This window comes from Gasterosteus aculeatus, chromosome Y (assembly GCF_964276395.1).
Source record: "Gasterosteus aculeatus chromosome Y, fGasAcu3.hap1.1, whole genome shotgun sequence".
Taxonomy (NCBI): domain Eukaryota; kingdom Metazoa; phylum Chordata; class Actinopteri; order Perciformes; family Gasterosteidae; genus Gasterosteus; species Gasterosteus aculeatus.
The window spans coordinates 9,481,944-9,509,610 of NC_135709.1; the positions used below are offsets into that span (position 1 = coordinate 9,481,944).

The 27,667-nt window shown below is 44.1% G+C and overlaps 3 long non-coding RNA genes across 3 annotated transcripts; 1 reads left to right on the forward strand and 2 right to left on the reverse strand.

The window, feature by feature from the left end:
• LOC144391014 (uncharacterized) lies at window positions 1–26,809 on the reverse strand. Its single transcript, XR_013454873.1, has 6 exons — window positions 26,547–26,809; window positions 1,073–1,165; window positions 873–934; window positions 691–768; window positions 478–595; window positions 1–377 (listed from the first exon to the last, which is right to left on the reverse strand). It is a non-coding gene; the product is annotated as an uncharacterized LOC144391014 (long non-coding RNA).
• On the reverse strand, window positions 5,856–15,934 carry LOC120812752 (uncharacterized). Its single transcript, XR_013454872.1, has 2 exons — window positions 9,257–15,934; window positions 5,856–9,117 (listed from the first exon to the last, which is right to left on the reverse strand). It is a non-coding gene; the product is annotated as an uncharacterized LOC120812752 (long non-coding RNA).
• On the forward strand, window positions 16,992–21,033 carry LOC144391015 (uncharacterized). Its single transcript, XR_013454874.1, has 5 exons — window positions 16,992–19,964; window positions 20,103–20,164; window positions 20,269–20,346; window positions 20,442–20,559; window positions 20,660–21,033. It is a non-coding gene; the product is annotated as an uncharacterized LOC144391015 (long non-coding RNA).
• Window positions 26,810–27,667: the final 858 nt, after the last annotated feature.

A 27,667-nucleotide genomic window follows, 5' to 3' on the forward strand; every position in this document is an offset into this window, starting at 1 on the left:
ATGTTTATGCAAAGAAAGAGCTTTATTAACAACATACAAACAACAACTACATACAAAGTGAGGATCTGCCCGCACTTAAAGGCGGTTTAAAAAACTACAGCTCAGTAAACTGTCCGTTTGCCTCCTCGGGGTTGTAGACCGTCACTGGCGCCGTGTTTTCCGAGGCAGGTCTGTTGTGCAGGTGGGTAGTGCGTGTGGCTCTGTATTTTGGAGTCGCCTCTAACCTGGACTGCACTCAGAAATGGCAGCGACCGTACAATCCACCCCGAGACCCCGCCAACAACTCCATCCTCTCCGTCCGACGTGAGCTCTACGGTGGCGGATTTCCAGAGTTCCACCTCGTCATCAGCCAGCACACTTTGTCTCGATTCCAGCAGCTGTAAAAACAACAATGAATCAGTACTGTGCGATGCGATGCGTATGGACACAACACATCTATCAATGCACCTGAAAAAAAGTCAGCAAATAAACTCTGACCCGCTTTTTCTCGCTCGACTCCGCGCTGAATCCTTCGCAGCTTCCGCCCGCAATGAGTGTTCCGGCTGGGAAAACCTGAAGCTCCTGCGTACCGTCTCAAAATACGTCTTACAGGCGGCTGGAAAACAATTAAATGAGTGTGGTATGAGTAAAAAAAAAATTTACGCAAGTCACAGTAACATTTAACAAGGAAGGATAAACAGTGTCACTTACACACAATGACGTTGTCTAAATCTGGACTTTTCCCTGAGCAAATACGAGGTCACCGCCTCATTATGAGGCAAGATTAGTCTGTGAAAACAAAATGTACAGTTATGATCGGTATCCATACTATGGTATCTATACGTATATATTTCCTTATACCGCAGAATGAAAGCATATTCTCTAAATCTTACCCTTGCTCCAGTTCGTAGCGCCTGTAATTCGTCTCGGAGTTGTGAAGACGGCGCACCGCTTCCTGTAAACAACACGGCAACGAAAACACACTTTAATAAAGCTGTTTCTGCTCACTTGTAAGGCTACTAGGCTACTCTTAGCTTTCGTTTTAGGCTACGCTACTTTTAGCTTAGCTTGCAGTCATCGAACGTATTCTTACCGCTATCTTGGGATTGTGCGCCCGTCTCCTCTTCTTTGAGTCAGTTCCTCCAGAGCCGCCAACCTCTAGTCCAGGGGTCGGGAACCTTTTTGACTAAGAGAGCCATGAAAGCAAAAAATTTGGAAATTTATTTCAGTGAGAGCCATATAATAGCCAATGACGTTCAAATGCACCCAAGAAGACACACCTCAGGAGTTTTCACATGACCAAAGCTGGGAAAGGACTGTTACAATTCTCCTGCAGCCGCTTTGATAAGTCACTTTGGACTTGGTCAGAGAATTCTCTATTTCGCGAAATATTTCACTGTTCGCATTGTATTTCACTTTATAACTGTATTCCTTATCACTTTGTTTCACTGCATGAAAAGTGAGATTTTCGTCCCCGTAAACGTCCGGAAATCTCCCTAATTTCCGACTGTTTCCGACAATTTGCAACCCGCGCACGTCGCGTTTGTCTGTGCCACAAATTGTCGGAAACGAACCATAACGTATGTGGAGAGCTGGTGGAGGTGCGAATGGCCCTAATTAGCATATGAATGCAGCGAAACCGCGGGTGGCCGAGTGGGCTTGAATATCCTTACTCCTTATTGGATGAAACCACAACTTTCTAACAAATAAAATCACTCGTGATTGGCAGCAAAACCACACCTGGGCAGACCAGGCTTGAGTTTCCTTGTTCGTGATTGGATGAAACCACTTTCAATCACTCGTGATTGGTTGGCAGATCTGTCGCTATTGGTCACCCGCCTCATTTTATTTATATATATTTATATATTCATATTATGCTGTATATTCATTTCATGGTTATCCTATGTAGGCTACTACACTATTATTAGGATACCATCCAGGACATCAATGAATTTATAGAGAAAATGAACATTTGCCACATGTTTATGCAAAGAAAGAGCTTTATTAACAACATACAAACAACAACTACATACAAAGTGAGGATCTGCCCACACTTAAAGGCGGTGTAAAAAACTACAGCTCAGTAAACTGTCCGTCCAAATATTACCCAGAATAACCCGGTGCTTCATTACTACGGAAACAGAGTAAGCCCAAAATACACAACATCTCTTCCCCTCTTACAAAGAACATACTTTTGTGAAATAACCATCAACTATATAATATTGCAGATGTCTGACACATCAAACATTAAACAGTTTTGAAATAACGTAAAAATGTATAACACAGGTCAGCATTCTCTACAAAGCTACCTAGGGGTGAGGGTGGACTCCCTCAGTCCCCTGACTGTGCCCATGGGAATTATTCTGTACCCGTAACTTGGGTCAGTCACTAACTAAATCTCAATAAATCCAGGCGGACAGGAGGCCGCCGCTCTCTGGTAGGGTATCTCCTCTCCGAAGACACATTACTCTCATGGTCTTCCAAAGGTGAACTTGATGCAGGTGCTACTGTAAGGGGCGGTCTCTCCGCGTCTGCTACAGCCGCATCCTCCACTGGAACAGTTGGGTCCTGCACTTGTGAGGGTAGATAAACCGGTGTAGTGACAGGCACATCTAGAAAATTCCCCCGTGGTGGCATCGCCAGCACTGACGGAGTCTGCAGGACTTGATCAACGTGTCTTCGCTAAACACCATCAGCTGTCTGGACCGTGTAGGACACTGGACCAGTTTGTGCAATAACAGTGGCGGGAATCCATTTAGGTTCGCCACAGTAGTTTCTTACCAGCACAGGTTCTCCTGCAGTGAAAACTCTTCCTTTGCCCTTCTGTTCCCTGTACCCAACCTGTTTCTCTTGTTGACTTTGGACAACGTCCTTCACTGATGAGGGTTTTAAGAGGTCAAAGGTGGTGCGCAGGTCTCTCTTTAACATTAGGCTAGCAGGAGAAGCCTTGGTGGTTGCATGTGCACTGTTGCTGTAGGTCAGCAGGAAGATATGCAGCCTCTGATGTAGTGTTCCTTGTCCCTGTGATGATTTCAAAGCATGCTTCATGGTTTGGACAAACCGCTCAGCGAGACCATTTGTTGTGGGGTGGTAAGGAGATGACTTAATGTGTTGAACTCCATTAGCTTGTAGAAACCCGGCCACTTCTTGGGAGATAAATTGGGGTCCATTGTCAGAGACGAGCTTTGCAGGTGATCCAAACCGACTAAACATTTCCCCCAACTTCTCAATAGTCTTCCCTGCCGTGGTTGATCTCATGATAGCCACCTCCGGCCATTTGCTGTGTGCATCAACAGCAATAAGAAACATTCTGTCCTCAAATGGTCCCGCAAAATCAATATGCACATGCTGCCATGGTCCTTGTGGAAACTCCAAGGGGTGAAGAGGTGCGGGTGGAGGGTTGTTTCTGACCATTTGGCATGATGAACAGCTTTTGGCAAGCTCCTCAATTTGGTTATCCATCTTAGGCCACCAAAAGTAGCTTCTTGCTATTTCCTTCATGCCACTGTGTCCCGAATGTAGCTGCTGCAGCACTTTTGTGCGAAGTGACAAGGGAATGACGACCCTCCTCCCCCACATCAAACACCCAGACTGGACCGATAGCTCCAACCTCCTTCCGTGGAAGGGTTTTAAGTTTGCGTCATCACCAGCAGGTCGGCCCTTGACAATGATGTCCAGCATAGCAGACAACACTGGGTCATTTCGTGTCTCCTTCTTAACCTGTACAGCAGGTGCTTTTTCTACCTCCCTGAAGTAGAATATGTCCACTGTGTTAGACTCCGGCTTCGTGACAGGTAGCGGAAGCCTAGATAACCCATCCGCATTGCAGTGGGAGTCTGACTTCCATAATTTGATGTCATATGTATGTGCTGACAACAAAGCCCACTGCTGCAGTCGGGAAGCGGCGAGCAATGGGATACCTGTGTGTGGACCGAGGATGGTTGTGAGGGGTCTGTGGTCAGTTAGGAGTGTAAACCGTCTCCCATATAAGTACTGATGAAACTTCCGTACTCCAAACACAATGCTCAGTGCCTCCCGTTCTAGCTGAGCATAGTTAGACTCTGCCTTGTTAAATGTTCTTGATGCAAAAGCAATTGGCTTTTCCTCACCACTTGGTAAAATATGAGAAGAACAGCCCACAACACTGAATATGAGACATTTGCGCAGAGACGGACAGAAGAACAGCAGCAGATTATGTCAGGTGCTCAGGCAAGGCGTCTCTGGCGGAGTCCTTCAGTGCTGCAGGCAGACATTATCCAGGCATAGGGAGAGAAAACGCGGATCTCTAAGCTTCGCGAAGCACAGTTGCTGTTGGAGTTGTAATAAATATGGTTATGAGATATGTAACAAAAATGAATGCATGCTTCAACAAATAGCTGCATGAGTTCAGCTTGGAGTAATAACCTAATATGTGTATCACTGAGATAATCTCAACTAGACAAGGTTGCTGCAGTAGTGACAGACAATGGTGCAAACATGGTTGCTGCAGTGCACAAGGCTGGATGGAGGCACCACCCATGTTTTGCGCATACACTGAATTTGATTGTAAAGGACAGTTTAAAACTGTCCCGGAAGTGGTAAAAGTGCTGGAAAAATGCAGTGCGATCATGTCCGTTTTTCACCACAGCACACAAGCCGCCGAGAAGCACTGGGCTATTGTTAAGGGTTCGGAAAGCCCTCGAAAAAGGCCTGACTTCTTTGTTCTCGTCCCGGGCCGGAAACGATGAACACAAAGAGTCAACTTGCTCAAATTCAAAAATCAAAAAGTATTTAATAACTAAACTAAAGTGGGATTTTCGGCATTATGCGGCACTGTAGATTGTCGTGGAATTTCAGGTTTACGGCTGTTCACGGCAATTTGTGGGCAACGCCGAAAACTGCCGTAAATTGTCAAAAATTGATGTGGGCCTCCCTTGGCAGTTGTCCCCCCATGACCCCCCTCCTCCTAATTCTAGGGGAGGCTTTGACATGTAAATGAAAATGCTGTGAGCTATACAAATGCAAATCAGGGTCGCAGAGGGAGTTTTAGCCCAGGTGACATTTTTTTAAAAGGTAAGAAAATCTCTGGTACAAATAGATCAGGCTCAGTAGCCTAATTATAGTCTTACATTTTAGCTTGAATTGATTCATTTTATTCAAATATGCTAGATTCTAGATTACTGTGTACGCCATTAGCAATGGCGAATGTTATGTAAAAAAGATACACAAAATAACTTCTTTAAAAAATGAGTTTTAATCAAGGTAAAATGAGCATTCCATGCAAACAACATTTGAATCAGAATGAGGGGTCTGCAGAGATCACAGTCTCCTAGACCTCAACTACAGTGCATAGTGGCAGGAGTACAGTGACCTTTTCTTTGGTCTTACTTAAATGCACAGAGGATGTATTAACCACACATCTTATAGCAATGCGCTCAACTGGCAGAAATGATGCTGGGTATGACATATCGGTTCCCTGCCAGCCCCAAACTTCTATTGGCTTTCCATAAAAATGTCTGTCCGGGTGGGGATGAAGCCAGGAAACTTGTGCAAGAACATGTTTAAATGCCGTACCCTTTGACACAACATTAACAACTACAAACTGCTTTATAATGGCTGGTCGTAGTTCTGCTAGAGGGTCAAGGACGGGTTCCTCAAAACTGTTAGTGTTTCCACACCACTTAGCATAAACATATGCTGACCTTTATGCTCTGCATCTATCGATTGAGTAAGTTACATTCATATGTTACCCGTTTACATGTCATGGCAAAACGTTCAACCTCAGTGACACAAGGGTACATCTGATGATACTGTTAAGGTTTCGGAAGCTCTCGAGGGAGGACTCAATCCTCTGTTCTCGTCCCGGCCGGAAACGAGGACACGAATGAGTCAATTCGTTTAAATTCAAAAATCAAAAGTTATTTAATAACTGAACAACGTAATAGGGATTACAATTACAAAGTGAAATACTAAGCGAACAGTGGAATATTTCGCGAAATAGAGAATCCTCTGAGCAAGTCTGAAGTGACTTATCAACGCGGCTGCAGGAGAAGTTCTCCCAGTCTTTTCCCCGCCATGGTCCTTTGAAACCTCTTGAGGTGTGTCTTCTTTGGTGCATTTGAATGTCATTGGCCTCTTCTCCAAAGGGTCACCTCCTCCATTGTCCCCTTCACGTCGAGGTGTGAAGCTGCAGCTGTAACCTGAAACCTCTCTGTCCTAGCTGTCCCTCACATTCCAATGCACTCAATGTAGATACAGTTGGCTTTATGCCTCAATGAGTGAATTTAACAAAGCATACATCGTTTAAGTCTTCATCTTATAACTAGTACACTTTAATTACAACAACCCATCACTAATGATCACCGTTCATCACACTTCATCATAAGATCTAAAACAGTTCATGTGGTTCAATTCTCAAGACATTTGCCTCAGTCGGCTGCCTTACATTAAGTTGTTCATTTATTACCTGACAGGAGAAAAAACTCCCAAAAAACCCTTTTTGGGGATAAAATTGGGAGAAATCCATAAAGAACGGCAATTGGCATCCGTCCCCAGGTTTTAACATCACATTGTGACAGAATGTAAATGTGTACAGTGTTTATATGATTTAAATGACTATGAATTGTGTTTGATTGAAATTGCATTCACTTCATCTAACATGTTAATGTAATAACTAATATCTAATAACACACAAAATATAATTCTATCACTAAACATTATTACACGTACTACAAATTCCCTGACTAGGGGTGCACTTCTGGCTTAAATCCCTAACAATTCCCTCCTTGCTCACAGTTCACTGTGAGCATCTCTCAAAGACAGAAAAATTATCATACAGTCACATCCGTCAACAGTGATTGTCCCTCATCATCTACTCGCTACCGATTTCCCTGTATACTAGTCTCACTAAACACAATATCGATCAATCCCTGCAGGAATCCAAGGATGCAGGAGATGCAGCTTCATCCGTAGTGGACTAGATCATGACTGTAACACAAGAAGGGTTAACGCAGACAGGAATGCACTTTTCCGTTGTGCTATAATACTGACAAACCCGTTGGTGAGAGGATTGTCGTCGCCTTAGTTGTCTGCCAGCTGCTGGTTCGAGCTGTCAGTGGGGCTTGTGCTCTGGTCCCCAAGCCACCAGGAGCTGTGTTATTGGGAATGAAAGTACAACAGGCAGATCCAAACATTCTACAGACTCCTCCCTTCTCTGCCAAGATCATGTCCAGTGCCATTCTATTTTGACATGCCATCAAACTAGTCTTATCCAACTGCTCGTGGAGCCCTGTTATGGCATCCCGGGTGAAATTTATGAATCGCTGCTGGTTGTAGTATATGTAATTAATCCAGTCTACAATTTTTTGATTGTCACCCACCAGAAGAAAAGGATTCTATGCCGCTCGCAATTTGATTCCTGGCTTTAAACTCATCAGGCACCCCTCTGGGCACCCCAATGGCATCTAAGTGCACATGACTATCAAATGAGCCCGCAGGACTAGTGGATCTCTTCGCTCTCCTGGCGACGTGAGGATGTGGTGAAATCAAGTCTTGAAATGTGGTCTCCTTCACTGGAAAGACATAGAATGGCATGATAAGCTGCACTAATGCACAAGTACCCGTCCAATTAGCTGGCAGCGTTGGATAAATAACCTTAGTTCCACACCACCACCAGAGGTCGGCTCTGGAAATCGTCTGATTCAACACACTTGAATATCGAGTGACATTAGCAAACTGAACTGTGGTACGGATTACTCATGCAATGTCACCTACTTTTATCCCTCCCGTTATCTCTGTTACTATGCAATCAAATGTACCATCTGGAACCATAAATTGAGGTGGCGTGCTCAAGGTAGCTGGCGGGTAATCCCATTGGAACTCTAAACAAGTATGGTGGACAGGCTGAGTCTGCAGGACAAAGAGCTCCAGTATACATTTGAATATAGGGCTTATTGGTCTGAATCTGGAACGTACAGGAGTGGGCATAGGCCTAGGTTGAGAACACACTATACAATCTGTACTGTGCATGTTTGTGGCAGTATACTGTACCCATTGGAGCCATAGATTAGACTCCGAGAATCCAGTTTCCCGTCTTACCACACCCTCCCAAGAAGTGTCAGCTTCAGCTCCAACCTGATCAGCAGTGGATTCCTGTTTGTTAGCAGAGGGTTTAGCAACAATCTTAAACAACCCTTGTGGGCTTTCAATATCGTATGTCCCTCCTTTCAACACGTATAGTCCACTGTCCCCCAATTCTGGATTTTTCAATGTGATTATTAGTGGATTGCACAACCCTCCCCCACATTTAGCCAAATCTGGATATCGGTTTTTCCGCATCGTTAAACGGGTTTGCAGCCCAGGTTTAGGACCAGTTTTAGATGACTTCCATCTACCAGTGTGTGCGAACTTCCATTCTGCCTCCTCGCAGTCACAGCCGTACTGCTCCACTGGCTTACCAACCCTGACTCCTGGTCCACATCGGTTGGTGGTGGAACACAAGTATTGGTCCGACCTCCAAAACCTGAGGTCTTGGACTCCGCAGGCTGCAATATCACAATAATCAAATTGAACAGATGCAGTTATATTTTCCTTGAATGTCAACGTGAGAGCAATTGCTGCTTGGATGTTAGGTGGTAAGGAAACATCTTGTCGACTGGGATGGGATAGATCACTTACAGACGTCATGTCATCGTCACCTGTGTGAACAGCTGCACCTCCCCGAGCTGAACTTGAACCCCCTACTACCAACTGATACTTACGCTGTGGGCGAGACATTTTCTGCTTCTTTGTCCCCTCCTGTGTCTTTTGGCTCTGAATGAACTTGCCTGGTATTTAATCGGGTCTCCGCAAGGGTCTGGCTTGGTGCCTTAGCAGGTGCACAATGTGTGAGATGATGCCAAGTGGCTCCCGCTTTACCTTTCACCTTTACCGAGTGTGACGTTGCCAATACTACCTCCCAAGGACCGGTCCACCTTGGATCACTCCACTTGCGTTTATGGGCCTTAATCCACACCCAGCTTCCTGGCGGTATGACTGGAACCTGCTTCCCTTGGCTGGCGGCTGTCTCTGCGTTCGTCACCTTCGTCTCCTTCCTAGCTACTTCTGCACAGTCATGACCACCCTCAGTAGGTGGCAATCCAGATGTCATATTCACACCTTCTGATGTGAAAGAGAGATGGGGCTGGGTCAATATACCAGATATCCTAGCCCCTCTCATAGCTGTCAGAGTGAAAGCTTGTGTGTCTAGATAAGCTACAACACCGTGGTCTGTGTGGACCTTCAAAGGATGACACATTACCAAGTATGCAGTCTTCTGTACCGCTCGAGCTATTGCGGCCAAATGTCTGGTGCAGCCTACTTGTCCTAGTTCTATGGGATCTAATTTAGAACTGTGATAAGCCAAAACCGCTCTCCCCTCCTTCTGTCCAAACGTTCCCCCGTGAATGTGTCTAATGCTGCTTAGTTTTATCTTGGTGATGCTTGGTCATTGCAACCGAATAGCCGCTCTGAATTCAAAATCCTCAAGTTCTGTTACTGTAATATCGTTGGCGTATGTTTGCATCCTGAACATTCTTATCATATGTGTTCATCAAGTGTCCCAGCAGTTCCCGTTCCTTCTCTAATCTGGAAATGGTGTGTCACATTAGCTCAGTGTTTGTGGATTCCTTCGTTGTATGTGTGTGCCTATACTTCTCCTCCTTGATGTTCCTCTGCTGGAACATCTGTTGTTGTCAGCGGTTTGGTCAGATGACACGTAGCTGTCATCCTAGACGTGTGATTAAGCTTCACGCTCCCTCCTTGGACCTCGGATCACCTCAGTTCCTGTGAGCAGACTACTCTGCTAACCGGAGGTCCCATTAGGACAAGATTCCCCAATCGGACATTCGTTCCAGGAAGAAAAGTTCAGGTTGGATCTTCCTGCGTTGGCCATCGTCTGCTGTTATCCCAAAAATGCCACTTGAGTAGCTAAACTCTAACATCTAGTGTTTTCCTAAAAACATTCTAATCAATTTGTGAGTTGTTTCATTGATAGAAAGACTGTATGTTCTTCTTAACACCTTAAATCAATGTCATCTACACAACTCCGTTGTTTAGAATCTTATGATGTGTTTTTCACTGCATGCAATAATGTTCCCAAATCGGCAGATACTCTAGTTATATTCTGTTCTCCCCCAGTCCCTCATGTTGAGGTAGGTGTAAAAGCATCCCTTCACATAGCCTTTGGTGATGCTAATCAACCCCAGGCCACCTCCTGGCTTATCTAACAATGTCGTAAAACCCCCACAACGCTGTTTCTACTGGGTGTCGTTGCCGATCTGGACCGTCTCGCATTGGAGTCGCCTGCTCCTACTGAAAAGCAAAACATAGTTAACAATTGCCATGCACATGTATTCGAGGAAAAATGTGTCAGTAAATTTATCATAGTGAAATAATTCCCCCATACCAACCGTGTGTGATTCTTAAACCTGAGATGACATACAACCTGTGGATGGATTTTATGGCTCCGACACTTCCCCAGGATTCCTCCTCTTATCAGTCGTTGGTTTAGGGAGGTCTGCTCACTCCCTCCTCGACCATGAGTCGCCATCCCCTTTCAACCTCTGCATCTCCTCTGAAATCTATCCTCGTCCCCAATTCACTCCCATCTCAGCATCTGCCTATTGTTTCTTTTACTGGGAGCTAAACTCCCAACAAAGTCATCATTTGTCCTGACTCCTGATGTTCACGAATGTTGCTTCCTTAGAAGGAGAAATCTCTTCTTTGTTCTTGCTGTTCTGGTTCTGTTCCCTCTTGTTCAAATTCACTTCCTGCAAGTCACTTTGGATTAGAGCCTCAGCTGAATGAAGAATGTGATGCGTTGACGTAAAGAATGCCTCTGCATATCTTTATCTGCTCCTAGAGTATTTACACATTGTTTTGGAAAATTGCCTTTCTCAAACGGCCTTGTTTCCAACCGATTTGAGGAGCCATTCATTTATAGAAATTTGGAATCTTCGACATAACTGATTATTGACCCCCATAGTCAACTCATGAAAAATTAACACCAACATTGCCTTTGTGTCCCCGTTCAATGATCCCTTTGAGTTTTTGCTTGTAGGTCTCACCCTCATGGTGTATGACTGTTCCATGTCTTCATGAACTAATTGACCAACCAAGTTCTCTTTGTTCAGTCTAACCTCAAAGCAATCTGCTCATACCAAGTTTACACAAAAATGTTACCTCTCATTCTCACCTTCACAGTCAATTTCTTCTCCTTTTACCTTCAGCCTGTTTGCTCTGTCATGATGAGTCATCACCTTTGAAAACCTATGCATTACTGCATAGCTCTTCAACCTGTTTTTCCCATTTTTGCTTACTTCCCCATTAAAATAAACCATTCGACGGCCTCACTGAAGGCCTCCATCATTACAGTCAATTTGCTGACCTTTGTGACCACTTTCACAAGTGGTCGAGCATTTGCAGTATCAGTCTCTAAAACTTCAATCAATGTATCAGAATGTGAACCTCAAACCCCGGTGATATCAACAAAGGTTCTCCAAACCCTTCAGGGTCATAAAACAACAATGAAGATTGTGAGTCCCTTGATCCCAAACAGTACCAGGAGATAATAAATCAACTTAGCATCAGACCCATCTGTTCCAGACCCCCCTCCGGTGTTAATCTCCACTTTTATTGCTCTTCAGCCCAAAAGCAAAGCAGAGGGTGGGAGACGTGTCTGTTACCTGCAAACACAAACTCAGCTCATGCTCAGCTTGATCCAATCCATTCATTCATTTCTGATAGATCACCAACCTCTCATGGTTAGCGTATCCAAATGTAAGGGTGTACTACTTTCTGAACATTACAGGATGACCGTCTGTAACAAATTTCCATATTTCGTGTACTGGTGCTATAAATGTTCCTTTGATCAGACATTTGCTTCAATCATCAAGATACTGTATCAAGTGTATCGTGCACTATACACTCAATAGCAGCACTCAACAATTTACCGCCCATCTCTGAATTCAGGAGAAAACTCAAAAAACTACAAACATTATTCCAAAAAATCGACAATATATACAACAACTCTCCTAATTCCTTATCACCTTCATTCCTCATTTAAATCTTACACAACCTTATCTCTTAATTTTCAATGACTGATTTCCTTTTTTTTTTAATCAATCTTCCCTACGGGTTTAAGTCTAGTTTCAGCTGACACTCTCAGCAGTGTATAATCTCTAGTCTCCTCTTCCTGGAATGTGAGTCGTAAACCGTAGAGACTGAGGGTGCTTATCTGAGCTGTTGGAAAGCAGCGGGGGTCGGTGTGTCACCAGTTAGTTGTTTAGGGCCTCGTCAGAACTCTGTCTCCATCAAAGCAAGTGGCATCTGTTGCTGTGGTCACCACATATGGGGAGGTGGAGGCTGGGGTGTGCCCAACCTCTGGTTCTGCCTGGGCTGCATTTGACGGGAAGACCGTGGAGGAGCTGCACTGAACTGCATGTTCGTTGGACATATTCTTGACCAATGACCCGTCTGTCCGCATAAGTAGCATTCATCTCCTCTTCCCCTATTATTTCCACGTCCTCTGCCTCTGCGCTGAGGTGGTGGTTGCTGGTCAACCATTGAACGGTCTCTGACTGCTGGGGCTGGATATTGGGCCTCTGGAGGAACGGGGTATTGAGGTTGTTCATCTCTCACCGACAGTTGTTTCCTGACTCTCTGTTTTTTCGTTGCTTCTGCATCTGCTGCTGCCAGTTGGATCTTCAGGAGTCGATGCGTCATCGTCCCCAGTTCTTCTTGCCTCCTTGTCTCCGCAGCTCTCTGTATTTTGTAGAAGTGGGTTAGATGGTCTCTCCATGTGCTTTCATCCATGTCGTCCAGTCCCACTACTCCCTCCAATGCTGTTTGAACAGCCTGGGGCAAGCCTTGCTGCACAGTGTGTCGCCAGGTTACTGCAGTAGATTTGTTATTGTTGTGTCTTTCTCCTGTGGACAAATGCCATTCTGTTTCTGCTCTCCTCAGATATTGAGACATGTCTTCCCCTTGTTTCATACTCAGACCCATCAGGATGGACATACTTGGCTTTGTAGGCCAGATGTTTCGCATTGTGGCCCAAAATACTCCTCTGACCTTATCAAATGGAGCCTCATCCTCTTGGTTGGTGGTTCCCGCTCTTGCCTCTTAGGCTCTTAGGTTGACTGTTCCCTCTAGACGGGCTATTAAGGCTCTCATATCTCCAAGACCCAACTTATCTGCCGTCGTGTATTTTTCAAAGAGCAGGATCCATGGGTTAGCTCCTTCTCCCAATGGCGGCAGTGCCTTCTCCAGCGCTTCCATGTCCCGATGACTCCAGGGCACAAACTCGCTCTGACCGTTGGCTTTTCTCAGTAGTGGGCACTGTGGGACAGGGGAGGCTGCAGGTGGCTCATTTCTTATAGGGAGAATGTAGTCTGCATAGTGGTTTGGAGCCTTCTTCACCAGGATACAATGTCTATTGTGATGACATCCTCCATCAGCAACCTCTTCTTCTTTGTCGTTGTTTGGATGGGTCCTCTGCACGTGTATTTTGATAGACAGGAGTCCTGAAGTAATATACAGCTCCTCTGCGGCCTCCTGGTATTCACTTGGTGTTTTACGGCCATGTTCACAGCTACCTGCTTCCTCCTCTCTGGCCCTGACAAGCAGTTCCTGAGTCGTAAGCGCAGCCATCATGCAACCTGGAATACTCTAAACAACCGCTAAGCTGTCCCTTCTGTCCTAGGTGTTACTCTGTCACTAACAGCAGGAAAAACCAAACCAAGTCACCTCCAACAGCTGTCCGAGGAAATGTCAAATTGAACCATCGACTAGAATCGACACAGTAAAAACAAATAACCAAATCTAAAAAGTAAGGAGGGCAATTTACAACATCAAATCAGTCCAATAACTGCCGTGTAATTTACTAAAGTATCTTGTTAGACCACTAGGTTAAATCAACTTATCAGTACCTCTAACCTCAAAATCGAATCAATCACGGAACTGTAAAAATTAGTATAATCAATGATCAATGCCAAAGACTATGATTACAATTAAACAGAGGAAAAAGAGAAAGAATTAACTATATCTCAAATCAAAACTCAATCTTCATTCAAAATTCAAAAGTCTAAAAATTAAACTTCAATAAAGTTAATCTTGATGTCTAAAAATGAATTACTCCAAATGATTAATCAAGGTTACAAAATTAATCAAAGTTATGATGATACAGTCAAACTGCCGGCAATATTAATCAGGAAGTATAGCAGAAGCACTCCCCCACAAATGTCGCCCGAGAATATACCACAATATAAACAATGATCCACCCCCAACCCAGAGACAATGCAATGACAGTCAATCTGGTTTCAGCTAAACATTGGAGATCGAAATCAAACAATTCATAACAGCTTCTCAAAAGCACCACATCAAAATTAAATCAACCTCCAATTCCAATCCAAAATCGATGCAGAACTATAGTACAAACCAAATTCAACGTGACATTACAGCACTTTAATGTTTCAAATAAACGTCAACACCAATCCAGATATCCGTCAAGTTGTCTTATCGATCTTTACACTATCCTAGTTAGTAAAGGCAAATGTGCATCAAAGTCAACGTCCGAACACGGAGCAAGTGAGGAAATTGAACTCCCCCTCTTGTAATTCCCTCTACATCCACCACATGGCACACTCAGGGGCTTCCCCTCACGATGTGCACTTACTCCAACCACATGTGGCGCTGTTCAGCCGATAGCTGAAGATCGAACACAGAACTACCAAAGAGGAAATGCCTCGACGCTTCCGGTCATGGATCGTAAAACGCCGTGTGCCGGCGTAGCAAAGAACAATGGGCTCAAGCTAACTGCTAACCCACAACGTGGTCAAGCTATCAGCACCCCGCAAGCCCCGCTATTACCCCAATGGAATCACCAATGAGACCCCGTTAGCCGCTAGCTAGGCAGCCCACGTGGTCCGGGTTGGACTACTCACCAACACCTTAATATGCTACGGTTTTACAACCCGACGCCGGAGATGATCAGTCTCCAGTTCGGATTCTATACATATATATACACTGTTAAACAATCACATACACGTATTAAAACATAATTTGGAACATCCATACATCAATCAAGCACATGCACCCCGCAACTCCAACACTCACGCACCACGTACTAACACTCACTCACACTCACACCACATGCAGATGTATATACACTATCATTTACACTAAAGCGCATATCCGCCACCCACCCCCTTCTAGACAACCTATATACCTAATTCATAGGATTTCTAGAGGGTGGAAAATGTTAAGCAGATCTTACCAGTCGCCGCTGGATTTCTCCTTTACTATAACCTCCACCAGTCGCCGCTGGATTACCTTAACCAGTCGCCGCTGGATTACCTTAACCAGTCGCCGCTGGATTACCTTTAACCATAAACTCAACCAGTCGCCGCTGGATTTCTCGTAAGCCAATCCCGTAGAGCAAGCTCCCCCCCCCCAATCTATTAAATCCTGCAATACCTAATTGTGAAGGACTTTATGCACAGAGAGGGGAAATGAAGAGAAGAGTCTTCTCTAAAGACGCCGTAATTATTGTGGGAAACCTAGTGGACAACATGCGCATCGTCACACCTCATGCGAACCCCCTAACCAATCCCATACGGGTCTACTTGTATGATTTTATCCTGCTGGTCTTTATGTCTCAGCAGACCAGTTCGCCGCCTGGATTTTTCTAACGCTCTAAGTGTGTACCTGAACGCACCAAACGCGCGTGTTTGGAATTTCTAAAAGCCGGCTCCCATTCGCATTCACTTTGCAAAAGTATGTCCCCACTGTTATTCAATATCAGCGTATTATATTCACCCAAGTCATTAATGTACTAGCCTTTAGTCTTTAGCATCTAAGGCCTTGCCTCATGGCCGACTGCCAGCACCACTCTAAATCTTCCTAAACCTACCTATCACAGAATTCATGAAAAAGTTTGTTTTACCTTGTTTGTACCCGTGGTACTTGCAGTCAAACCTCTCAGCAACGCCTTCCCCCAACGAGAGCCCCACGTTGGGCGCCAACTGTTAAGGTTTCGGAAGCTCTCGAGGGAGGACTCAATCCTCTGTTCTCGTCCCGGCCGGAAACGAGGACACGAATGAGTCAATTCGTTTAAATTCAAAAATCAAAAGTTATTTAATAACTGAACAACGTAATAGGGATTACAATTACAAAGTGAAATACTAAGCGAACAGTGGAATATTTCGCGAAATAGAGAATCCTCTGAGCAAGTCTGAAGTGACTTATCAACGCGGCTGCAGGAGAAGTTCTCCCAGTCTTTTCCCCGCCATGGTCCTTTGAAACCTCTTGAGGTGTGTCTTCTTTGGTGCATTTGAATGTCATTGGCCTCTTCTCCAAAGGGTCACCTCCTCCATTGTCCCCTTCACGTCGAGGTGTGAAGCTGCAGCTGTAACCTGAAACCTCTCTGTCCTAGCTGTCCCTCACATTCCAATGCACTCAATGTAGATACAGTTGGCTTTATGCCTCAATGAGTGAATTTAACAAAGCATACATCGTTTAAGTCTTCATCTTATAACTAGTACACTTTAATTACAACAACCCATCACTAATGATCACCGTTCATCACACTTCATCATAAGATCTAAAACAGTTCATGTGGTTCAATTCTCAAGACATTTGCCTCAGTCGGCTGCCTTACATTAAGTTGTTCATTTATTACCTGACAGGAGAAAAAACTCCCAAAAAACCCTTTTTGGGGATAAAATTGGGAGAAATCCATAAAGAACGGCAATTGGCATCCGTCCCCAGGTTTTAACATCACATTGTGACAGAATGTAAATGTGTACAGTGTTTATATGATTTAAATGACTATGAATTGTGTTTGATTGAAATTGCATTCACTTCATCTAACATGTTAATGTAATAACTAATATCTAATAACACACAAAATATAATTCTATCACTAAACATTATTACACGTACTACAAATTCCCTGACTAGGGGTGCACTTCTGGCTTAAATCCCTAACAATACATTGTCAACATTGCATGTCTGTCAGACTCAAGATTGTCTGGTGGAATGGAGAAAGAGCCACTGTACAGTTTTCTAGGGAAAGTCGTTCTGCTGACACCAAAACACTGCTTTACATAAAGCATATCAGCTGTTTCATGGCTGTCCCAACCATTTGTCTTCCTAAAATACTGGTCCTTCCGTATAACAATAACATCGTATGTGATTGGAGGACCCTTAGACTCCTCGTCCAATCACGTGTGAGGTCATAGGCATGACTCAGACAGCAGTACTTGCAAGACGAGCATACAAACAGACTATATTCAGAAGAACTGTATCTCCAGTTCCTTTGTTTGTTTTTTGCTGGTTCGTGAATAATGGCTGGACAACGTCTCGCGTTCAACTCGCCTTCAACTCCTCTCCGCGGTCAGCAACTTTCGGCCAGTCCGCAGACAGACGAGAAGAAACTGCTGAATGCTCTCAGTGGATTGTCTCGTCAACTCCAACATAAAACTGCCGATATCAACGAGCGGTTCGCTCCACTGGAGCGTTCGGGACTCTCCAGGTTGCTGTCCATAGACTAGAGCAGGGGTCGGGAACCTATGGCTCGCGAGCCAGATGTGGCTCTTTTGATGATTGCATATGGCTCGCAGATAAAACAAAATATTCTCACTTGTTTTAATCCATCGATTTTTCACTGCGCATGTCCTGTTCAGGGCTGCAGGAGCAATTGTCCGTTATTTTAATTGGATGATACTGGCCTACGTTTGCCGTTGCTGGGTAAAACAGGTAAACGCCCCCTTTTGAATCAGTCTGAGACTGCGTCTGCTCGGTCATTAGCTCAAAGCTAACCCTTCGACGAAGAAGATGGCGAAAAGAAAAAAAGACGTCGAGTATCGTACATTTCAGGACGAATGGGCCGAAGAATTTGCCTTTGTGGAGAGAGCGGGTTCTGCGGTCGAATGTAAAGCGGCACTTCGACACGCGCCACGCTACCTTCGCATCAAAATACCCTGCAGGAGACAGCAGAAAGAAAGCGTGCCAAGAGCTTCTGAGCAGGGTGCAAGCTAGCCAGCAGCAACTCCGCGTATGGACCTGGCAAGGTGACTATAATTCGGCTAGCTTTGCTGGTTCTTTAGCAATAGTGAGGAACGGAAAACCATTCACAGATGGCGAGTATGCTAAAACGTTCATGCTGGATGTAGCCAATGAACTTTTTGATGATCTTCCGAACAAAGACAAGATAATCAAACGGATACAAGATATGCCTCTGTCGGCAAGAACTGTTCATGATCGTACCATCGTGATGGCAAACAAAGTGGAGGAAACGCAAGTGAAGGACATAAATGCAGCGCCGTTCTTTTCTCTGGCTTTGGATGAGTCAACAGACGTGAGCCATTTGTCGCAGTTCAGCGTGATTGCAAGATATGCTGTTGTTGACACACTGCGTGAAGAAAGTCTTGCTGTTCTGCCATTAAAAGGGTCCACAAGAGGTGAGGATTTATTCAAGTCTTTCATGGAGTTTGCTCAAGAAAAAAGTCTACCTATGGATAAACTTCTCTCAGTGTGTACTGATGGTGCTCCGTGTATGGTGGGGAAAAACAAAGGATTTGTGGCGCTTCTCCGTGAACATGAAAATAGACCCATCCTAAGTTTCCATTGCATTATACACCAGGAGGCACTTTGTGCTCAGATGTGTGACAGGCAGTTTGGCGAAGTGATGTCGCTGGTCATTCGTGTGATCAACTCTATTGTTGCCCGAGCCTTAAATGATCGCCAGTTTAAAACACAGCTGGATGAAGTTGTAAATAACTATCCTGGTCTGCTTTTGCACAGCAATGTGCGTTGGTTGTCAAGAGGGAAGGTGCTTAGCAGTTTTGCGGCTTGCCTGAACGAAATCCGGACTTTCCTTGAAATGAGGCGTCGGGCATCCTGAGCTAGCCGACACCGAGTGGCTCCTCAAGTTTTACTATCTCGTAGATCTGACTGAACATCTGAACCAGCTCAACGTGAAAATGCAAGGCATTGGAAATACAGTGTTATCCCTTCAACAAGCTGTATTTGCTTTTGAAAACAAGCTGGAGCTTTTCATCACGGATCTTGAAACAGGTCGTTTACTACATTTTGAAAAACTGAGCCAATTTAAAGATGCATGCACAGCAAGTGAGCCCATTCAAAACCTTGATCTCCACCAGCTAGCTGGCTGCACATCCAGTCTCCTACAGTCCTTCAAAGCACGCTTTGGAGAATTTCGTGAGCACACTCGTCTTTTTAAGTTCATCACCCATCCAAACGAGTGTTCACTGAACACAGCCGACCTGAATTACATCCCTGGTGTCTCCGTCAGAGATTTTGAAGCAGAAGTGGCTGACCTGAAGGCCTCAGACATGTGGGTGAATAAGTTCAAGTCACTGAATGAAGATTTGGAAAGAATCACACGACAGAAAGCGGAGTTCGCGAGCAAGCACATGTGGACAGAAATGAAAAAACTCCAACCCGAAGACCAGCTGATTCTCAAAACTTGGAACGCGCTTCCTGTCACATACCACACACTGCAGCGTGTGAGTATTGCTGTATTGACCATGTTTGGATCTACGTATGCATGTGAGCAGTCATTCTCACATCTTAAAAACATCAAGTCCAACCTACGATCACGTTTAACGGATGAAAGCCTCAACGCTTGCATGAAGCTTAACCTCACCAAGTACCAACCCGACTACAAAGACATCAGCAAATCCATGCAGCACCAGAAGTCGCATTAATGGTGAGTGTTATAGCAACATTATTTAAAAGAATAAATTCAGAGGCTTATTATACTGACATTTAGTTGAATTCACTTTTAAAATATATTATATGGCTCTCACTGAAATAAATTTCCAAATTTTTTGCTTTCATGGCTCTCTTAGTCAAAAAGGTTCCCGACCCCTGGACTAGAGGTTGGCGGCTCCGGAGGAACTGACTCAAAGAAGAGGAGACGGGCGCACAATCCCAAGATAGCGGTAAGAATACGTTCGATGACTGCAAGCTAAGCTAAAAGTAGCGTAGCCTAAAACGAAAGCTAAGAGTAGCCTAGTAGCCTTACAAGTGAGCAGAAACAGCTTTATTAAAGTGTATTTTCGTTGCCGTGTCGTTTACAGGAAGCGGTGCGCCGTCTTCACAACTCCGAGACGAATTACAGGCGCTACGAACTGGAGCAAGGGTAAGATTTAGAGAATATGCTTTCATTCTGCGGTATAAGGAAATATATACGTATAGATACCATAGTATGGATACCGATCATAACTGTACATTTTGTTTTCACAGACTAATCTTGCCTCATAATGAGGCGGTGACCTCGTATTTGCTCAGGGAAAAGTCCAGATTTAGACAACGTCATTGTGTGTAAGTGACACTGTTTATCCTTCCTTGTTAAATGTTACTGTGACTTGCGTAATTTTTTTTTTTACTCATACCACACTCATTTAATTGTTTTCCAGCCGCCTGTAAGACGTATTTTGAGACGGTACGCAGGAGCTTCAGGTTTTCCCAGCCGGAACACTCATTGCGGGCGGAAGCTGCGAAGGATTCAGCGCGGAGTCGAGCGAGAAAAAGCGGGTCAGAGTTTATTTGCTGACTTTTTTTCAGGTGCATTGATAGATGTGTTGTGTCCATACGCATCGCATCGCACAGTACTGATTCATTGTTGTTTTTACAGCTGCTGGAATCGAGACAAAGTGTGCTGGCTGATGACGAGGTGGAACTCTGGAAATCCGCCACCGTAGAGCTCACGTCGGACGGAGAGGATGGAGTTGTTGGCGGGGTCTCGGGGTGGATTGTACGGTCGCCGCCATTTCTGAGTGCAGTCCAGGTTAGAGGCGACTCCAAAATACAGAGCCACACGCACTACCCACCTGCACAACAGACCTGCCTCGGAAAACACGGCGCCAGTGACGGTCTACAACCCCGAGGAGGCAAACGGACAGTTTACTGAGCTGTAGTTTTTTAAACCGCCTTTAAGTGCGGGCAGATCCTCACTTTGTATGTAGTTGTTGTTTGTATGTTGTTAATAAAGCTCTTTCTTTGCATAAACATGTGGCAAATGTTCATTTTCTCTATAAATTCATTGATGTCCTGGTTGGTATCCTAATAATAGTGAAGTAGCCTACATAGGATAACCATGAAATGAATATACAGCATAATATGAATATATAAATAAAATGAGGCGGGTGACCAATAGCGACAGATCTGCGAACCAATCACGAGTAATTGAAAGTTGTGGTTTCATCCAATCATGAACAAGGAAACTCAAGCCTGGTCTGCCCAGGTGTGGTTTTGCTGCCACGAGTCACGAGTGATTTTATTTGTTAGAAATTTGTGGTTTCATCCAATAAGGAGTAAGGATATTCAAGCCCACTCGGCCACCCGCGGTTCTGCTGCATTCATATGCTAATTAGGGCCATTCGCACCTCCGCCAGCTCTCCACATACGTCATGGTTCGTTTCCGACAATTTGTGGCACAGACAAACGGGACGTGCGCGGGTTGCAAATTGTCGGAAACTGTCGGAAATTAGGGAGATTTCCGGGCGTTTACGGGGACGAAAATCTCACTTTTCATGCAGTGAAACAAAGTGATAAGGAATACAGTTATAAAGTGAAATACAATGCGAACAGTGAAATATTTCGCAAAATAGAGAATTCTCTGACCAAGTCCAAAGTGACTTATCAAAGCGGCTGCAGGAGAATTGTAACAGTCCTACTTTGGTCATGTGAAAACTCCTGAGGTGTGTCTTCTTGGGTGCATTTGAACGTCATTGGCTTCTCCTTCAAACGTGTCTCCTCATGGATTGTCCCCTTCACATCGAGGTGTAAAGCTGCAGCTGTAACCTGAGCCTATCTGTCTAATTACAACACATCATTAATGACCACAGTTCATCACACTGCATCATAAGATCTGATACAGTTTATGTGGTCCAACACTCAAGACATTTGCCTCTATCGGCTGTCTTCAGTTGCTACTACCTGACAGGAGAAAAAACTCCCCAAAAAAAGAAAGAGTTGTGTATTTTGGGCTTACTCTGTTTCCGTAGTAATGAAGCATCGGGTTATTCTGGGTAATATTCGTGCGGGAACTCTCTCTCTCGTTTGGCTACCTCTGTAACGTAACGTGATGTCTGAATAAACTGTTAAAGCAAAGTCGTTGACTGTGCTATGTGGGTTAGACAAGCACCCGCGATAAAGTAAGGACATAACAAAAAGAAAGAGAAAATTGGGAGAGATCCATAAAGGACGGCAATTAGCATCCGTCCCCAGGTTTTAACATACAGTGTTTATATGATTTACATGACTATACGTTGTCTTTGATTCATACTGCATTCACTTCATCTAACATGCTAATGTAATAACTAATAACACACAAACTACAATTCTAGACTAAACATTATTACACATATTATAAATTCCACCACTAGGGGTGCACTTCTTGCTTAAATCACTACTCAGCAATAGTTGAAAGTGGCAGAGCACAAGCTAATCCAGTCAGTAGCTACTCGCTGGAATTCAGTTTTTACATGCTGGAGAGGCTCTGTGAGCAAAAGCAAGCTGTGACCACAGCTCTCTGCCTTTTAGGGAGGAACACATTGTGCTTAGATGAGGGAGAATTATCCCTCATCAAGCAAACAGATGATGCACTACGGCCATTTGAAGAAGTGACGCGGGAAGTTTCATCTGAAAAGTATGTTTCAGTCTCCAAAGTGATTCCGCTTGTGTCACTTATTCACAGGGCTGTAGCAGCCTGTGAACGTCGAGGCAGCTCCCTTGCCACACAACTGGCACAGCAATGTCAGCGCAGATTCAGGTGTATTGAGAGCATTGACTGTCTAGCTGCCAGTACATTTCTGGATGTTAGGTTTAGACATCTTAGTTTTCGAGACAAAGACAATGTGGCGGTAATGAAAAAGCGTCTTCTTTCTGAAATACAGGAAGTCTGTCAGACAGGACAGGCAGCTCCCAGTTTAGCCCCAAGCTCAACATCTACTGTTGGCTCTACCTCATGGGCTTCTACCACAGAGCCAAACCAGAGTCCTGCCACCTCAGGTTCAGGTGTGTCAAAAGGAGGCATATGGACTGATCTTGACATGCAGGTTTTGTCAGGACAACATCACCGGTCAGCTACCAGTGATGTGCTCATTGAAGTATGTCGGTACTCGAAGAAAAAGTGATCAATGTTGCATGCTTTTGTTGAAGTGTTTTAACATCTTCATATAACGTGAATTAAGATGCAAGCTTTCATTCTCATAGTTCTTATTGTTCTCATATTTATTTTAATGTTTTTATTATTTTACTTATGAACTTTTTTTAGGGATGGAAACACTTTTTCTGTTGTTGTAATAGCTCGATATATTGTGAATGAGGCAGTTACCTCAGTATACTTCTGAGCTTACAATAGCTAAATAAGGGACTCTTTTAAAAGCGGTGACGCTTGGCGCCTCCTTTGCCGTGCGCAGTTTTTCCACATTTAGCATTATCATATTGTAAGAATACGTGTTCAAGATTTGGAGCCTGGTCGGGGTTATCAAAAATTCAGCCGAACGACTTCTCTCGTTCTGGGAAATTTATTTGTCAGATCACAGGTCAAGTATCAGCGCTGCGTTTGCAAAGGCAGGAGCAGTTCAGGCAATACGCAGGCTGGAAGAACAACTAACTAACATCAGCAAGAACATCATGTTTTATAACCCTTTTAAAGACAGAGAAGGAAAGATTTCTATTGGCCCTAAACTGGCGAAGAGGAGGACCTTCCACCTCCCGCATCTAAAGATCCGGTCACATCCAATGTCCAGACTCCTGACTTAACGTAAACATCAGTGAACAGAGTGTGTATGTTGAATAGTGTTGGTGTGTCTCTAACCCCCTTTGGCTGGTAAATCTTCTAGTTGACCCGCAGACCTTGCATTCCTCAGCCAGGACATAAACTGACTCCCCATCCTGTCAGACTCGTGTCTGCCTGCTTGGCAGATCCTGCTTCCCCCCTTACCTAACTCTTAAATCAAGACAAGACAGCGAACCCCCAACTAACCCCATGAAAAGAACTTTTGATTATCAATATGAACAAAAAAGCACGACAATATTCACATGTCACTTTTTCAAACATTTACAGAGAAATTCATGTAAATTCATGCAATAACTTTTCCAAGGATAATGTTTGGCAGTAACAAAGTTGTTAAATAATATAAATGTTAAATCTAAATCTAAATCTAAATGTTAAATGTAAATGTAAATTGACCAGACCCCTTGACAGGACCATCGCCGACGATTTGGCCGCGACGGTGAAGGCAGGGGGGGGGGGGGGGGGGGCACGGGCGCGGATGCTCGCGGTTAACGAGGGGGGGGGGGGGGGGGGGGGCTGCGGTGAAATCCTCGGCGCAACGTTCCGCGCCCGTGAACCCCCCTCTCCCCCCGCATGATTTCAACGTGGACAGTATGTGGCCCCCTTCCTAAAATAAATTTGACACCCCTGCTCTATAACAAGCTAATTCATCCGGAATTGCCAGCTTGTGAATTACCGTAATTATTGTATGTTCAGTCGTCAAGTCTTAAATGTTAAATGTAGAGCTAAATGTAGACTCTACATTTAACATTTACATTTAGATTTAACATTTATATTATTTAACAACTTTGTTACTGCCAAACATTATCCTTGGAAAAGTTATTGCATGAATGTACATGAATTTCTCTCTAAATGTTTGAAAAAGTGACATGTGAATATTGTCGTGCTTTTTTGTTCATATGATAATGCTAAATGTGGAAAAACTGTGCAGGATTTTGGAACGTGCAACATTTTACAAACAGCGCCCCATAGTTCACAGATATTTAAACCCAGCCGGAAGACGTGATAGGAGTCAGAGGCGGAGCTTGATCTTATTCTCATAGCGCCCCCTGCTGAACTAGACCATTAATAATGAACATTCGTTACCTCTGTCATTGTGCCTCAGATACCTAAACATTGTCCAAAGTACAGCAATATAAAAGACAATGATGTTGGGGCTTACAAAGACAAATCAGCAGATATTGTGATGCAATCTGAGGGAGGATGAGACAACCATCTGATGGATATACTGTGTTACACAGGAGTGAAAACTCCAGTTAAACTGTGTCAACCGCCATCTAGCTGCAAGGAAAACCAAAGCAGACAAATAACTTTTATCAATTTCCGCTTTTTCTGAAAAAAATGTTTTATTTAAAAAAATGACTTCTTTTCGCCGCGCACCAGAGGGGGAGCTAAATAAGGGACTCTGATGTCTTTTGTGTCTGTGGAAAAATCCACTGCCAGGCACCTTCCTCCTCATCTTTGCCATTTCTGTGGCTCTGTCTTCCATCCTCCTCCCAAAGGATCCTAGAATTATTTTCTTCATTCGGAGACAAATATCCTCCAGGAGCATCTTATCCTGCCTCAGCACAATCTTTTCTTCCTCCAGAACCACCTTTTCCTGGCACAGGACCATTTATTCTCCCTCCAAAACCCTTTTTCCTGGCCCAGGAGCATCTCTGCCTCATCAAGAACCATGTTTTCTTCCGCTAGAACCCTATTTTTCTGTTCCAGGATCTTCTTATCTTCCTCCAGCTGCTTTGTCTTGGCCTGCTCAGCGTGGAGGGCAATAAGCAGGTTCTTGTGTTCTCCCATGAGAATCTCGTACTCTTCCCTACATTTTGTCTGGTCCTGGAAGAGTTTGGCTGTCTTGCGAAGTGGTCCTCAAGCTCCCTACTAACCAGAAGTGGAATGTTTGCCTCATGATATTTAAACATTTTCTTGAGACTCTCCTTCAGACCAGAGATTTCTGACCCCTGACTCTTGATGGTCTTTTCAGCCATGGCCATCTGCTGCTGCTCAGATATGGCGATTTCTTTCTGTTTATCCATGGCAATATCTTCCTGCAGACAGTGGCGGATTTAAGAAATTTGAGGCCCAAGGCAAAGGCAGGCATGGGGCCCTCTGAAATGAGAAGATAGCCGTGTGTCTCTGGAGTTTCTGCGATAGGTTGCGCCAAGCATCCATGTTTGCAATGTGCTCAGCAGACTTTTCATGCTGTCTCAGGTGGGCTGAAATATTTTTCCAATCATTAAACCCATCCTCACTCAGCTGATTGCTCCTTTCTCTGTTTCCAAATAGACGGCAGCAAAAACAAATAACACGGTCCTTCTTTTCACTGTAGACAAGCCATGATCTGTATCTTAGAGGCAAACACTGTACTATAAACTCCACTACAGTACATTAAATGAAATGGCTGGTTATATATTTCAAACCTTTCCTGCCTCGTGAAAACCATGTACCCTCCAAATTATGATTTAATGCTAATATTTGTGATAAACTGAAAAGAGTCTTCCTTTATGGGGTGACTTTTAAAGCAAAAACTCAGTACATGAATTCATTCAAAAGTAGCTCAATCTTAAATATCTACAGCAGTAAATGATAACACGCATTAAAACTATATTAATATGAAGTTATAACACTGACTGATAGTTTTTAATAACTTACATAGTTTCTTATGTTTTTAATGCATAACTTTACACATTCAGGACTAAATCACCCTTGGACAGTTGATACTCACTTGTTAATTTGCACACGACGGAGCCTCCTCAACAGGTGTCGACGTCGGTTGAGCAGGTGGTGGGTTGCTGCTGCTGGCCCCTGCCGCAGGAGCAGAGAAGAAACTTGTCACTTTCTGCAACTTTGACGTAAATGTTTTGTTTTCTTCCTTCTTCCTCCTCTTTTCAGCGCCGCTGGGGTAGCTTCGATTCATCCATGTGATACTCTCCTCTTACTCTCTTTCGCCATTCCGCGCAGTTAGGTTTTCGGTTTTCCCGTTTCTTGGATCCGTTCTGCACATGCGCAGTAAAGATGGACTGATCCAATGTAGTGGACACAGAAGGGGGGGCCGACACACACATAATACGATACGCATTCTGCTGGCATTTTAGCGAGAGAATTTTAATAAAAAATATAATTAATATGCGCAAATAAGTAATAACTTATTATTAACCATAAGTGTATGAGGATTTTTACGGGGCCCCTCAGGAACTTGGGGCCCTAGGCAACCGCCTAGTTTCGCCTAATGGTAAGTCCGCCCCTGCCTGCAGACTTCTCACCCTTGGCTTGGAAGGTCCTGGCTCAACATCCTTTTTGTCGGAATGAGGCTTCTTCCAAAAACCCATTGCTCTGGAAAATGCTCTCCCAGTAGAAGTCTGGGGCATTTCTATAGTCCTTTTCTCCAGTTTCACCATTGTATTTCAAATTAGTCTTAAGCTGGTTCAGGTCATATCTACAAGACAGGAACTATTTTGTTTCCATTGGTAACTTCGTATCAGAAACAACCGACGTAACGTGTGGAGTCCCCCAAGGTTCGATCTTAGGGCCGACTTTATTCAACATCTACATGCTCCCACTAGGACAAATCATGCAGAAATAAAATTGACCACCATTGCTACGCTGATGACACCCAAATCTATGTAGCGCTATCACCAAACGACTATCGCCCCATAGATCTTCTGTGCCAGTGCATTGAGCAAATCAAAGACTGGATGTGTCAAAATTTCCTACAACTAAATGAAGACAAAACTGGGATCATTGTATTTGGTGCTAAAAAAGAAAGGTTTAAAGTAACCCAACACCTTCACTCTCTGTCCCTGAAAACATCAAATAAAGCCAGAAATCTGGGGGTTATTATGGATT